Genomic DNA, 12700 nt, shown 5'->3' on the forward strand with positions numbered 1-12700 from the left:
GGACCTCACTCACTTGGGACCCTCACCCGGGACCACCACTCACCTCCACCCCTTCACCTTTTGTTCTTATAACTGTAACAAAAGACCAACACCCAGTCTCCCGTCCCCATAGTGTGCATCCTGTGCTCAGCTGTCAGCTCCATCCATAACAGGTTGATGCTCTAGTGTCTGCTCCCCCTAGGACAGGAAATGCATATAGCTGAGGTTTTCAATCTTTACTGGGTGACATAGGGAGGGACAAGAAGAATCAAAACTGATGACTAGCTTTTTAACTCCACTCACCTGAAAAACTGGTCTGTGAGCACTAGGTTGAGTGGAGCCATCCCTAACCCATGGGCATCCACTCCAGTTCTCTTACCAGATGCCCCAACTTTTATCGACCTTCACAGAAAAGGCCACTAGGGTATATATACATGATCCTCCATCCACACTGGCCGTCTGCACTACGTGAGATGTCACCATGTTCTGTGCACTGGATACCGTTAAACTTAAGCAGCCAGCAGAGAGCAGTGCTGGCCATCAGGAAGATTGGTGGTGCACACCTTTACACATTTAAGTTCCAGCACTTGGGAGGCAGAGGCAGGCAGATCTCTGTGAGTTCGAGGCCAGCCTGGTCTACAGAGAGCTCCAGGACAGCCAGAGCTATATAGACAAACTCTGTCTTGAAAAGCCTAAAAGAAAGAGAGAGAGGGCTGGAGAGATGGCTCAGAGGTTAAGAGTACTGACTATTCTTTCAGAGGTCCTGAATTCAATTCCTAGCAACCACATGATGGCTCTAATAAGATCTGATGCCCTCTTCTGATAGTGCAGACATACATGGAGGCATAATGTTGTATACATAATAAAATCTTAAAGAGAGAGAGAGAGGAAGAGAAGAAAGAAAGGAAGGAAAGAAGGAAGGAAAGAAGCAACTGTCCTGGTTGGACCAAGAGCAGATTCTGAGAGGTGGCAGGAGGCAGCTGGGTCAAGGACTGGGTTAGAGTCAATTGCTGTGTCATGGGTGTCATTTAAAGCCATGAAAACCCAGTCACTCTGGGTTTATCCACAATGTTGACAGAATCATTTCTTGTTGTTTTGAGCTCTAGAGCCACATACTCTGGTTCAGTTGTCTAGCCTCCCCTTACCAGGAGGAGCCCAGAACCCCCTGTTTCAATGGACTAGAGAGTGAAAGTGACTTTTACAAGGCCACCCAGCCATCCTGGTATAAGGACAGAGTTCATGTCTGCCCCAGAGTCTCCTGTCCTCCCTTGCCCTTTAGGTGCTGCTTGTCTGCTTGAGAAGGGCGCAGACCAGAAATCCCACCCCCATACAGTCTACAGCTAGGTGGTCAGAAAGGAGAATAATCCTGAAGGTGCCCAGGAAGAAGCATCCCCAGCACTGAGCCAGAGGAGCCGGGGGCAGGGCAAACCCCACCTGAAGTCACTGTCTCCCCAGTGGTGACATCACTAGTGCAGCTGGATGACTGAGCAAGCAGAGGCAAGGCCAAGTAGGTGTCTACAAGTATATCAGTAGTTAAAAAAAAAAAAAAAAGAAAAAAGAAAGAAGATGGGCAATGGTGGCACACACCTTTAATACCAGCACTCAGGAGGCAGAGGCAGGTGGATCTCTTTGATTTCAAGGCCAGCCTGGTCTACAAAGGGAGTTCTAGGACAGCCAAGGCTACACAGAAAAACCCTGTATCCAAAAACCAAATAAAATAAAATAGAAAAGAAATAAAACCACATCACGATCCTCAGTCAGGGACTTAGAACCCCACGTGCCTTGAGAATTAGAGGCTGTCAGGGTGGGGAAGATGCTCTAGGTTGCACAGCCAATGAGAGGCAGGCCTAAGGAAAGAACCCAGTCTCACCAGGTGGTGGCACACGCCTTTAATCCCAGAGTTTGGGAGGCAGAGGCAGGTGGATCTCTGTGAGTTCGAGGCCAGCCTGGTCTATAGAGTGAGTTCAGGACAGGCTCCAAAGCTACACAGAGAAACCTGTCTCAAAAAGAAAGAAAAAGAACCCAGTCTCCCAGCACTGTGCTCTGTCTTCCAACTGTGCTCAGAGGTTTACCTTCTCCTCACATCCATTGAGCTCTGGAGGATCCTGAGAGTATTCACAGAGGCTGGAGAGAAGGCTTGGCATTTAAGAGTGCTGACTGCTCCTGCAGAGGGCCCAGGTTTGAATTCTAGCACTTACATGGCTGCAAACAAACTGCTCTAACTCCAGTTCCATCAGATGCCCCCTTCTGACCTCCATGGACACTGCATGCATGTGGCACACAGACATGTGGACAAAACACCCATACACATAAAATATCACAAAAAAAAAAAAAAAAAAAGAGAGAGAGAAAGAAAAAGCAATACAATGAAATAAAATAGGGCTGGAGAGATGGCTCAGAGGTAAAGAGCACTGGCTGTTCTTCCAGAGGTCCTGAGTTCAATTCCCAGCAACCACATGGTGGCTCACAACCATTTACAATGAGATCTGGTGCCCTCTTCTGGCATACATTCAGGCAGAACACTGTATACATAATAAATAAATAAATCTTTAAAAAATAATAAATAAAATCATTGCAGACCCCTCTCACTTATCCCACCCTAATTGCCTCTCCACACTGTCTGTCCCTGGTGTTGGTGACTACAGTATACCTTTCATACTTCAAGTTGATGGTAGTACTTATTTATTGACTTATTTATGTGGGGGTTTTTGTTTGTCTTAGTCTTTTGTTTTTTTTTTTTTTTTCTTTTTTTTTTTTTTTTTTTTTTTTTTTTTTTGAGACAAGATCTCACTATATAGCCTTGGCTAGCCTGGAACTTTCTATGTAGACCAGATTGGCCTCCAACTCACAGAGATACCCTGCCTTTGCCTCCTGAGCACTGATATTAAGGGTGCACACCTCAGCCAGGTGGTGGTGGCACACACCTTTAATCCCAACACACAGGAGGCAGAGGCAGGTGGCTCTCTGAGTTTGAGGCCAACCTGATCTACAGAGTGGATTCCAGGATAGCCAGGGATACACAGTGAAACCCTGTCTCAAGAAACTAAAATAAATGAGTAAATAAATAATACTCCCACACCTGGCTAATTTTAGACTTTTGTTTTTTAAGACAAAGGCTTGCCGTGGCTGGGTCTATTTGCTATGTAGACCAGGCTAGCCTCCAACAGAGATCTTCCTGCCTCTGCTGGGAGTAAAGGTATATGTCATAATGCTTGGTTTATTTTTAATCCCACCGGGTCTTATATAGGTCAGGACTGGCTTTGAGCTCCTGTTCCTTTTGCCTCTATATTCTGTGTACTGGGATTACAGCTATGGAAAACCTCATTGAGCTACAGTGCTGTATTTACTCCACAGCAAATGGTAAATACTTCAAACCCAGGATCCTGCCTCTCACTAGGAATCAGACATTAGCCAATACAGTTCTGCCCACATCCAAGCTAAGTAAGAAAGTAAGAGCAGGGCTCTCTCTCCCTCTCTCCCTCTCTCCCTCTCTCTCTCTCTCTCTCTCCCTCCCTCTCTCTCTCCCTCTCTCTTTCTCTCTCTCTCTCTCTCCCTCTCTCTCCCTCTCTCTCTCCCTCTCTCTTTCTCTCTCTCTCTCTCTCTCTCCCTCTCTCTCTCTTTCTCTCTCTCTCCCTCCTAGGTTCATTCTCTTTCTTTTGTCACCTGTACCCTGGTCTCTTCCCTACATATTCCCAGCCAATCCTCTAGCTAGTAGCCCCCCAAATCCTCTGTAACTTAAAAGACAGGGCTGGAGGGATGGCTTGTGGTTAAGAGCTGCTCTGGAAGAGGATCCAGTTTTGATTTCTAGCACCCACATGATGGCTTTCTGCCATCTACAACTCCAGTTCTAGAGGATCTAGAGCCCTCTTCTGCTCTAGTGTTGGTCATCTGTGCCCATGGAAGGCCTTTAGTGGTGAACTAGGAGGCAAGGGTGAGGAGACAAAGCCAGAACCTGTCTCTCTCCAACCCACCTGCAGATATCTCCAGGACATAGTTTCCCTCTTCCCTCCTTCCAGCCCCAATGCCAGCCTCTGCCTAGCCCTTCTAACAGCAACCTCTTGCCCCAGGGTTTGTGGGGAGCAATCAAGAGAAATTCCTGGCCCAAAGTCAGAGGAGGTGCCCCAGCAGGCTGGCAGGATGTACCAGTATACATATGCCAAGAGATGCTCTGAATTCCAGCTCCCACAGCCCTGTGCAGAGCCCACCAAGTGGGGCCAAGATGAGTGGCTGCTCCCCCAGAGCAGGGAGGCACTTGGGAGGGAGGTTGTGGGGGGGTAGAGAAGACAGGCAAGTACCGAATGCAACAGAGATAGGCAATGACAACCCCAGTGAGAGGGAGACAAGATGTGGGTGTCACTCTGTAATCAGAAACAAACAGCCAGGAAAATGGCAACCCCCTCCAAAAGGGTTAATTAATATACCCATAGGAAGACTCCTCAGTGGGACAAGGACTACCCTCACTAACTCAGCCCCCACTTCTTCAGAAGTGTCTTCAAAAGGGCTCTAGCATACTCAGCCATTGTACAGTTGGTGGCAAGAAAGGTCTAGGCATAGTAGTGCAAACTTTTAATCCCAGCACTTGGAAGGCAGGTCTACATATTCAGTGTCAAGACATTCAGGGTTGCTGGGCGATGGTGCATGCCATTGATCCTAGCACTCAGGAGGCAGAGACAGCTAAATCTCTGTGAGTCCAAGGCCTGGACTACTGAACAAGTTCCAGGACGAGTTCAAAAGCTGCAGAGAAACCCCTGAGGAAAGAGTCTGGACTGCTTATTGAGACCCTATCTCAAAACAAACAAACAAAAACACCCCAGCCAGACAGTGGTGGTGGATCTCTGAGTTCAAGGACATCCTGGTCTACAGAGCAAGTTCCAGGACAGTCAGAGCTACACAAAGGAAATCCTATGGGGGCGGGCGGGGGGCAGGGGGGCTTGAGAGATGGCTCAAAGATTAAGGGCACTGGCTGCTTTCCCAGAATATTCAGGTACAGTTCCCAGCATCCACATGGTAGCCCACAACTGTAACTCTAGTCCCAGGATATCTGATGCTCACTTCTAGCCTTCTCAAGCACCAGGCATATGCTAACTGCATTTGCATACAAACAAGAAAATACCCACAAAATAAAAATAAATTTTAGCTGGGTGGTGGTAGCGTATACCTTTAATCTCAGCACACAGGAAGCAGAGGCAGGCAGATCTCTGTCAGTTTGAGGCCAGCAAGGACCACAGAGCAAGTTCCAAGACAGCTAGGGCTATTACATAGAGAAACCTTGTCTCAAAAAACAAACAAACAAATAAATGTTTTTAAAAATTAAGAAAGGAAGGAAGGAGAAAGGTCCCAAGTGAGAGAATGCATGGCTGAGCAAGTATAAGGTTCCCCTCAGGTCTCTGGGCCCCTGGTCCTTGTCACTCCCTTTCCTGGGTCAGGGCCAGATATGATAGGCTGAGACAACAGCCCCTGCCCAGCTGTCAGCATTCAAGCTGCTACCAACGCCTACACTAGTACACCTGGCCTGCCACCATCACAGCCCCCATCATCCTTCCTGGCCTGCACTGTGGCTCCTGAACCACAGTGCCTTTGCAGAAATTTTAACACAAGTTCTTCCAACCAGGAAACTCCCAGCCCATCTAATGCTGGACCGTTTTCCAGCCTGCCTCCGAAAACTGCAACTTGAATCCTCTCAGAAGCCTGGTGTCGCTTTTCTTGACCTTTTGGCCAAATCTAGAAGCTCAGAGCCTTACAGACAAGGATTAGAACCACAGAGACCTGAGGACTGGGGATCTGGGGAACAAGGTTCTTAGAAGCCGAAATCTATCAGCCATAACCCCTGTGTTCAGGAGCCCCCGACCTTCCAGCCATCCAGACTAGCTGCAGCAAGACAAGACAAGTGCTGGTTGGGAACATTAGGCCAGTACCTTGAGCCTGGGCTGCAAACAGGATGGGACAAGAAAGAGACAGGGCACTTGTGAACAAAATCAGGGTGCTAGAGGCCTCTCCTCCCCACCTGAGAAGCTCTTCCACAGGGCCAGGACAGACACAGGAGAAAAGGAATGTGCAGATGCCAAGGGGTTGGCGGGAGGGTGTGTGGTCACTGGGGGTGGCAGGATCTTTCCCTCCCGGCTACTGGGCTTGGAATTTTCTCCTGGCAGGAAAGGCCCACCCTCCCAGGAATGGAAAACAATCCCTGGCATCTGGCCCCTGAGGCTGAATGGTTTCTGACAATCCACCATTATTATCCTTCCTGCCTCACCCTAGCCTGGTGGAGAGGGGAAACTGAGGCAGACAGGAAGGCAGGGTCTCTGGCTAAATTCAGAAACTGACTCACCCTTTGGAAGATTCCAGTTATGTCTATCCCTGGCATATACAATGTCAAAACTGTGAGAGGGGCTGGGTGGTAGCGGCAGTACATGCCTTTAGTCCCAGCACCTAGCAGGCAGAAGCAGGAGGCTACACAGAAATACTGTCCCAGGAAACAAAACAAAATTGTGATAGGGGCTGGATGGCTCAATGGTTAAGAGCACTGGCTGCTCTTCCAGAGGACTCAGGCTCAATTCCCAGCACCCACATGGAAGCTCATAACCATTTTGTGTGTGTGTGTGTTATTTGTGTGTGTGTGTTTCTCTGGATGTCCTGGAACTAGTTCTGTAGACCAGCCTAGCCTAGAACTCACAGAGATTCACCTGCCTCTGCCTCCCAAGTGCCAGGATTAAAGACAAGCTCCAACACCACACAGCAAGTAAATCTTTTTTAAAAATAACTTTTCATAAAACAAAATCAACAACAACAAAATCACAAAACAAGTCAAGGAAGCCCTAGCAGGGCAGATGGGAATTAAGCAGAGAGGATAGTAGTTTGCCTAAAGTGTACCAGCATGCTTCTTGTTATAATTTGTTTTTGTTTGTTTTGTTACCTACTTCTCACCTTATTTTGAGGCAGGGTCTCATGTAACCCAGGTTAGACTCAAAGCTGAGGTTGACCTGATCTCCTGCTACCACCTTCCAAGTATGGAAGTTGACAGTAGTATGCCAACCTACTGTTCTGCTTGCTTGCTGTGTCCAGGTCCTCTCCTCTAGGAAACCTTCATGCCTCACCCTTTCCTGGGCCCCTTTGTCTCTGAAACCTTTCCCATCCCTCCCTTGGCTCCCTGCTACCCCTGGATGAAATCCAAGCTTCCTCCTGTGGCTGCTCACACTTTAGTCCCCCTAGGCCTGAGCTAGTCTCTCCCTGGTGTCCCCTGCCTATCTCTGTGGTCCCTTTCTCTCCTTCTTCACTGACCAGCTTTCCCCAGAGTCCTTCTCGCGGCCCTCCTGGAGCCTGGCATTGTTGGCCCTGCTGTTTCTGCTGGCTCCAGGGGTCTTCTGGAACATGGCCTGGCTGGGTCTCAGACTGGGACAAAGACCGAGGTCCAGGGCTTGGGTCACTTGCTCAAGCTCACACAGTAGGCACCAGAGCTGGGATTGGGACCTCTCAGAGGGAAGAAGGACAGAGGGGACAAGGCCTACAGCCCTGGGGAGGGAGTCTCAGGGTATCTGGGAGGTGTAAGCTTCACCTCCCAGGCCCAGACCATGTTCCCAAAACATCCCTCCCCCAAGTCATACAGACACTGAGACACAGCCCCACCCGAGCTGTGTCACAGCACTCTGCTGCCCAAAGCCATTTTCACTTCATCTTTTCCTAATTTTGCCTTGAGGAAGTCACAGTGGCTGGGCCTTCCCCCTTCTCACACGCACTCCTAATTGCTTCCTTTTCCACCCAGACTTCTCTGGAAGCTTGGATCCTGGTGACCAAAACAGAGGGCCCTGCCCCACAGGGCAGCAGCAGGGTGACAATGAGCAAGATGGAGACAGATGCTAGCAATGGGAGAGAAGAGGTGTACAGGGCAGGGCACAGGGGGAAACCTCTAGAGTGGACAGACACATCACTTCTTTGCATTTCTAAGGAACCAAAAGGCTAAGAAGTAGGAAAAGCTAGCATGGAGGCCCCAAGGCATAGGAGCAGGAACAATAAATATCATGTCATTCATTCTTCAGCTTTTTTGTTTGTTTTACTTTTTCAGACAGTGTCTCTTTGTTTAGCTCTGGCTCCTTCAGCAAACCCTTCAGCTTCTTTATGCTTGCCTCAGTCTACGGGTCTTCCAACAGATTGGGGGGGGGGCACAAGAACAACAAGGTAGATGGCCCTGACTCCAGAAGATTACAGTATGTAATTACGGTATGATCCAGAGCCAACAGCAGCAAACATGCAGATAGATAGAGCACAAGATGAAGGAGCCCAGAAACAGTGGGGGCATTCCAGCAGGCTTCAGGAGGAGGGGGCACTGTGGTGTCAGCAGGGTGAGCCCCCATTCCCAGTGTGGAAAAGGGAAAAGCATCCATGCAAGGGAACTCCGGGGCTTGGGTCACCTGCTTCTTTCCCCAGGTGAACGAGCCCAGGGAGACTGGTACTCACTCAGGCCTGCCTCTCTGCTTCCCCAGATATGAAGAGTAAATGGGACTGTATGAAACCTAAGCCAAGTGTGGCCTTCAAGGGAAAGTTCTCTTCACTCAGCTCATCCTGGTTTGAGAAGGACTTGTGTGGACTGAGATGCCGAACCTGGATCCTGGCAGGGAGGTGATGACTCCCTGTTCCCACCCCTTTCTGTTGTCATGTTGCTGTGTGTGTATGTATGTTTGAGGTAGGAGGGGACACGCCACAATGTACATATGGAGGTCAGAGGACACCTTGGCAGTAGTTGGGAGGATCAGAAGTTCTAGGTCATCCTCAGCTACAGAAGGAGTCCAAAGTGTGCCTGGACCATACAAGACTATCTCAAACAAACCAAATGTAAAAAACAACGAATGCCCAGCTCATTCAGGCTGGTGAACTTAACACATTTGGCCCTCTGTTCCTGAGTACCTACTATGTGCCAGGCCTTGCACAAATTGCTCTGAGATATCCCAGCCTACAGGTGGAGGCCACACAAGGCAGGATGAGCAGCCGACACAGGCATCAGAGAGCAATAGCACAGCTTGAGGTTGTTGTGACCACACAGCATAGCAGCATCCAGGCAGCACTGGGAGGCAGTTCTGTGTCACAGCTGACTGTACAGGACTGATTGCATGCATTTTATTTTGCCATGTAGAGGGCCTGGAATGGGCCCTGCCTAAGACTGATGAATACTGGCTCTAGGTGTGTGAATTAAATCAAAAGCTCTGGGTTGTAGCTGGGCACGGTGGTGCATGCCTGGAATTCCCTAACACAAGGGAGGCTGAGATAGAAGGCTCAGGATTCAAGGTTAGTCCAGGCTACAGTGAGTTTTAAGCCAGCCTGGGTAACCCCATTTAAAAATAAAAATCTTTGGGGTAAAAGGTCAAGCAGAGCTGTCTGATGTATCCTCCCTGTCCCATGTCACCTCACTCCCTACCCCTACATCAGCTTGCCTCTCACAGCCCTGCTTCTACAGTCTGGAAAAAATTAACTAAGTCACCTTCTTGTAAGGCTATCCAGACATCTAGCAAATATTTAGAGACCCAGAATGGGGCCAAGGAGCATGCCGCTAGCCTAATACATAGTAGGTGCTTCATAAATGGCATTGACATATGAAAAGTGTGAACCACAGAAGGCTTTCAATCAGAGGACCTTTTCTTAGAGGAAATGGGTAAAAGAGTGCTTGCAGGGAGAGACTCTCAACTCTGGGTCTGACTCCCTGCCACTCCCTGCTCTGTGCCCCAATCTTCAACAGCACCCACCCTCTCAGTGAGTTCAAGGCCATCCAGAGCTACACAAAGAAATCCTTCCCCCCTCAAAAAAAAAAAAAAAAAGAAGGAAGAAGAAGGAAGGAAACAGCATTTGCCTAAACTGCTCTGCCCTTTCAATTGGCTTGGACCACTGAGAATCCCCACTGCAAGACCCAAAGGTTGAGGTCATTGGTAAGCTAGGACACAGAGCTCTCCAGCAGAAGGGCCCAGATCTACCAGTGACTGGGTGACTGGCTTGGTTAGTTAACAAGCCAGTTCTGGGGGCTGGAGAGATGACTGAGCACTGACTGTTCTCCCAGAGGATCTGGGTTCAATTCCCAAGACCCACCTAGTGGCTCAAAACTGTCTGTAACTACCAGGGGACCCGACACCCTTACACGGGCAAAACCAATGCACAATAAATGATTTGTTTTTAAAAGAGAGAGAAGGAGGAGAATAGAAATCAGATTTAAACAAAAAACCCAAGCCTTAGTTCTGTTCTGGTGTGAAGAAAGGTAGGTGATATGAACATCAAGGTGCATATGGTTGTGTGCATGGGGGCTGCTGTCTCTCTGTGAAATGACAGGGTAAGGGTTCCGCAGAATCACAGGTCAGCCACTGTCCCTAGTACACTGTGCTATGCCCCAGCCTAGGCACTGGCCAGGCAGCCTGCTGGAGGGGCCAACTGGAGACTGGGTGGTGGCTACCATAGTGATGGGGAAGTGGCTGTGTCAACTATCTTTAGTACTTTCTCTCAGTCTTTGACTCTACCAGACTGAGCAGAGCTCAGGTGGGGTGAGGAAGGCAGGACCACTTCTCCACAGTCACATGAAGTCAGTGACCTGGAGCCACCAGGGCCACTCAGGGACCTACTGTGGTAGCTGACCCCTCTATGACTACTGTCAGAAGTAAGCAGGGGAAAGGACAAAAGGAGTCAAGGAACTGCAGGAGCACTGGGAAATCACATCCCTCCATCCCTCGTGCAGCCTTGGTAGCCCTGCTTCTTGTCGGCAGTAGACACAGTAGTCCAGTTAGCTTCCTGAGGCTACCTCTTCCTGTGGCTTCCTTACTCCTGGGAGAAGGGATGGTTAGCCTCATGATGCCTCAGTTTCCTTCTGTGGACTGTTAAGATCACCCAGTGATGTGTGTGACCTGAAGACTTTTGGAAACAGCTATGACCTCATTTCTCCATCTGTGAAATGGGCAACAGCTGTAGGGACTGAAGGTGACTGAGCCAGCAGGAGGCATGATGCAGTTGGTGCTCAGCACAGGCTCTCTACTCCTCCCAGCAGCTGCTCTTAGCAGACTTGGATCTTCTTCATGATGCCTGAGCTCAGTCCCAGCAGTGCCACCCCACAGCTGGTCACTGTGTACCTTTACTCTCTCCTGGCCTGAGCTTTCCATCTGTACTATAGGGCAGTAGCAGAACCCACTTTAAGGGGTGGTCCTAAAGATTCTGAAGGTGGGGAGGGTGGTCAGGGTGCATGTGAGGGTGCAGAGAGGGTAAAAGGGAGGGAGGGAGAGGGAACTGGGATCGACATGTAAAATAATAAATTAAATTAAAGGAAAAGAAAAAGATTCTGAAGGTGTAAAGATCTCGGGGCCAGACAGGAAAAAGAAGCTACCAAGCCCTTGGGAGCTGGCCAGGGAGCTGGAGTTGGACCAAGGACTAGGGCCCCATGTAAAGGCAGGCAGGTCTTCAGGAGAGGGCAGGGCAGGTAGGGGGACGACAAAAGCCTCAGACAAGTAGCTGCATGCTGAGAGCTGGCAGAAAATGAGGCTGCCTGTAGTACCAGGGCCCTAGGGACCCAACCCAACCCCAGCAGTGCTGTCACCAGGGTCTAGGCTAAAGCACTTTGAGGTGAGCCCAGGAGGTGGCAGCCATCTGGCCATCCCTGATCCCTTGGGCAATCCCTAGTAACTGGTAAAGGCTTTGTCATGCCCTTTAAGATGATGGTGGCTCCTGCCACCACCTCCCTGGTCCCACTTGCTCAGAAATTCCCAACAGGTATTATTTTTTTTTTTTTTTCATTACTGGAATGTGACTCCTTGTTTTTCCAACACAGGATTTCAGTGAGGCCTGTCTTGGGGTTCTAGTGAGAGAAAAACATGACAGGAAAGACACAGGCATGGCAGATGTGTGAAACACACGGAGAATGGCGGGGAGAGGCAATGACCCAGTTCCCATTCCAGCAGCCTACAGAAATGCTGGGACTCCCACCCAGGTACAGATGCAATACTCCACAAAGCTTATTGAACATCTACTGTGTGCAAAGCCCTGTCCTAGAGAGGCCAGGGAAATATGCAGTCAAGTAGACGGCACAGACTGCTTTTATGGGTCTCCTCCCTCAGGAGCTGAGAACAGAGCCTAAGGTCTTGTCCTAGAGCCTCTGCACTATTTCCTCTGCCTGAGTACCATACTACAGAAAGTCACCATAGGCATCCTTTGTTCAAGCCTGAGACTGCACTTCTCAAATAGTCTTCTCAGCATTTCTCATCTGCCTCCAAGAGAAACAGCTTCAAAGTTCTTTCTCCAATGCTTATAATGGTGCTGGTATGCAGTGAGCACCAACTTCCAGAGAGGGCAAGCCTGGGGCAGAGAGGCTGGGGATGACTTTGCATGCTGTCCAATCATGGAAAAACAAAATTAGCCTACTGGACACTTCTCTACCTTTGGTCTGATTTTCCTGCCTGGGTTATCATGGAGCTGTCTATCTTGGTCAAGGGCCAGCCTTCAGAGGCTGAACTGGAGTGGACTGGGATTCAGTTCCCAGAAGGGGACTTTCAACCATCTTTAACCTGTTGTGTCCTCTTCTGGCTCTGCAGGAACCAGTTATGCATGTGTTACATATGTACTAAATACATAAAGCAGAATGACCCAGGTCTTTAATTTCAATTCAGGGTTAGGATGCAAAAGAGATTAAAGCTTACTTTCCATGAAAATTTCTGAAACCACAATGTCTCAAAAGGCCATCCCTATGAAGGGCTACCTCTCACTTGTGGCC

Source organism: Phodopus roborovskii, unplaced genomic scaffold (genome assembly GCF_943737965.1).
Source record: "Phodopus roborovskii unplaced genomic scaffold, PHOROB, whole genome shotgun sequence".
Classification (NCBI taxonomy): Eukaryota; Metazoa; Chordata; class Mammalia; order Rodentia; family Cricetidae; genus Phodopus; species Phodopus roborovskii.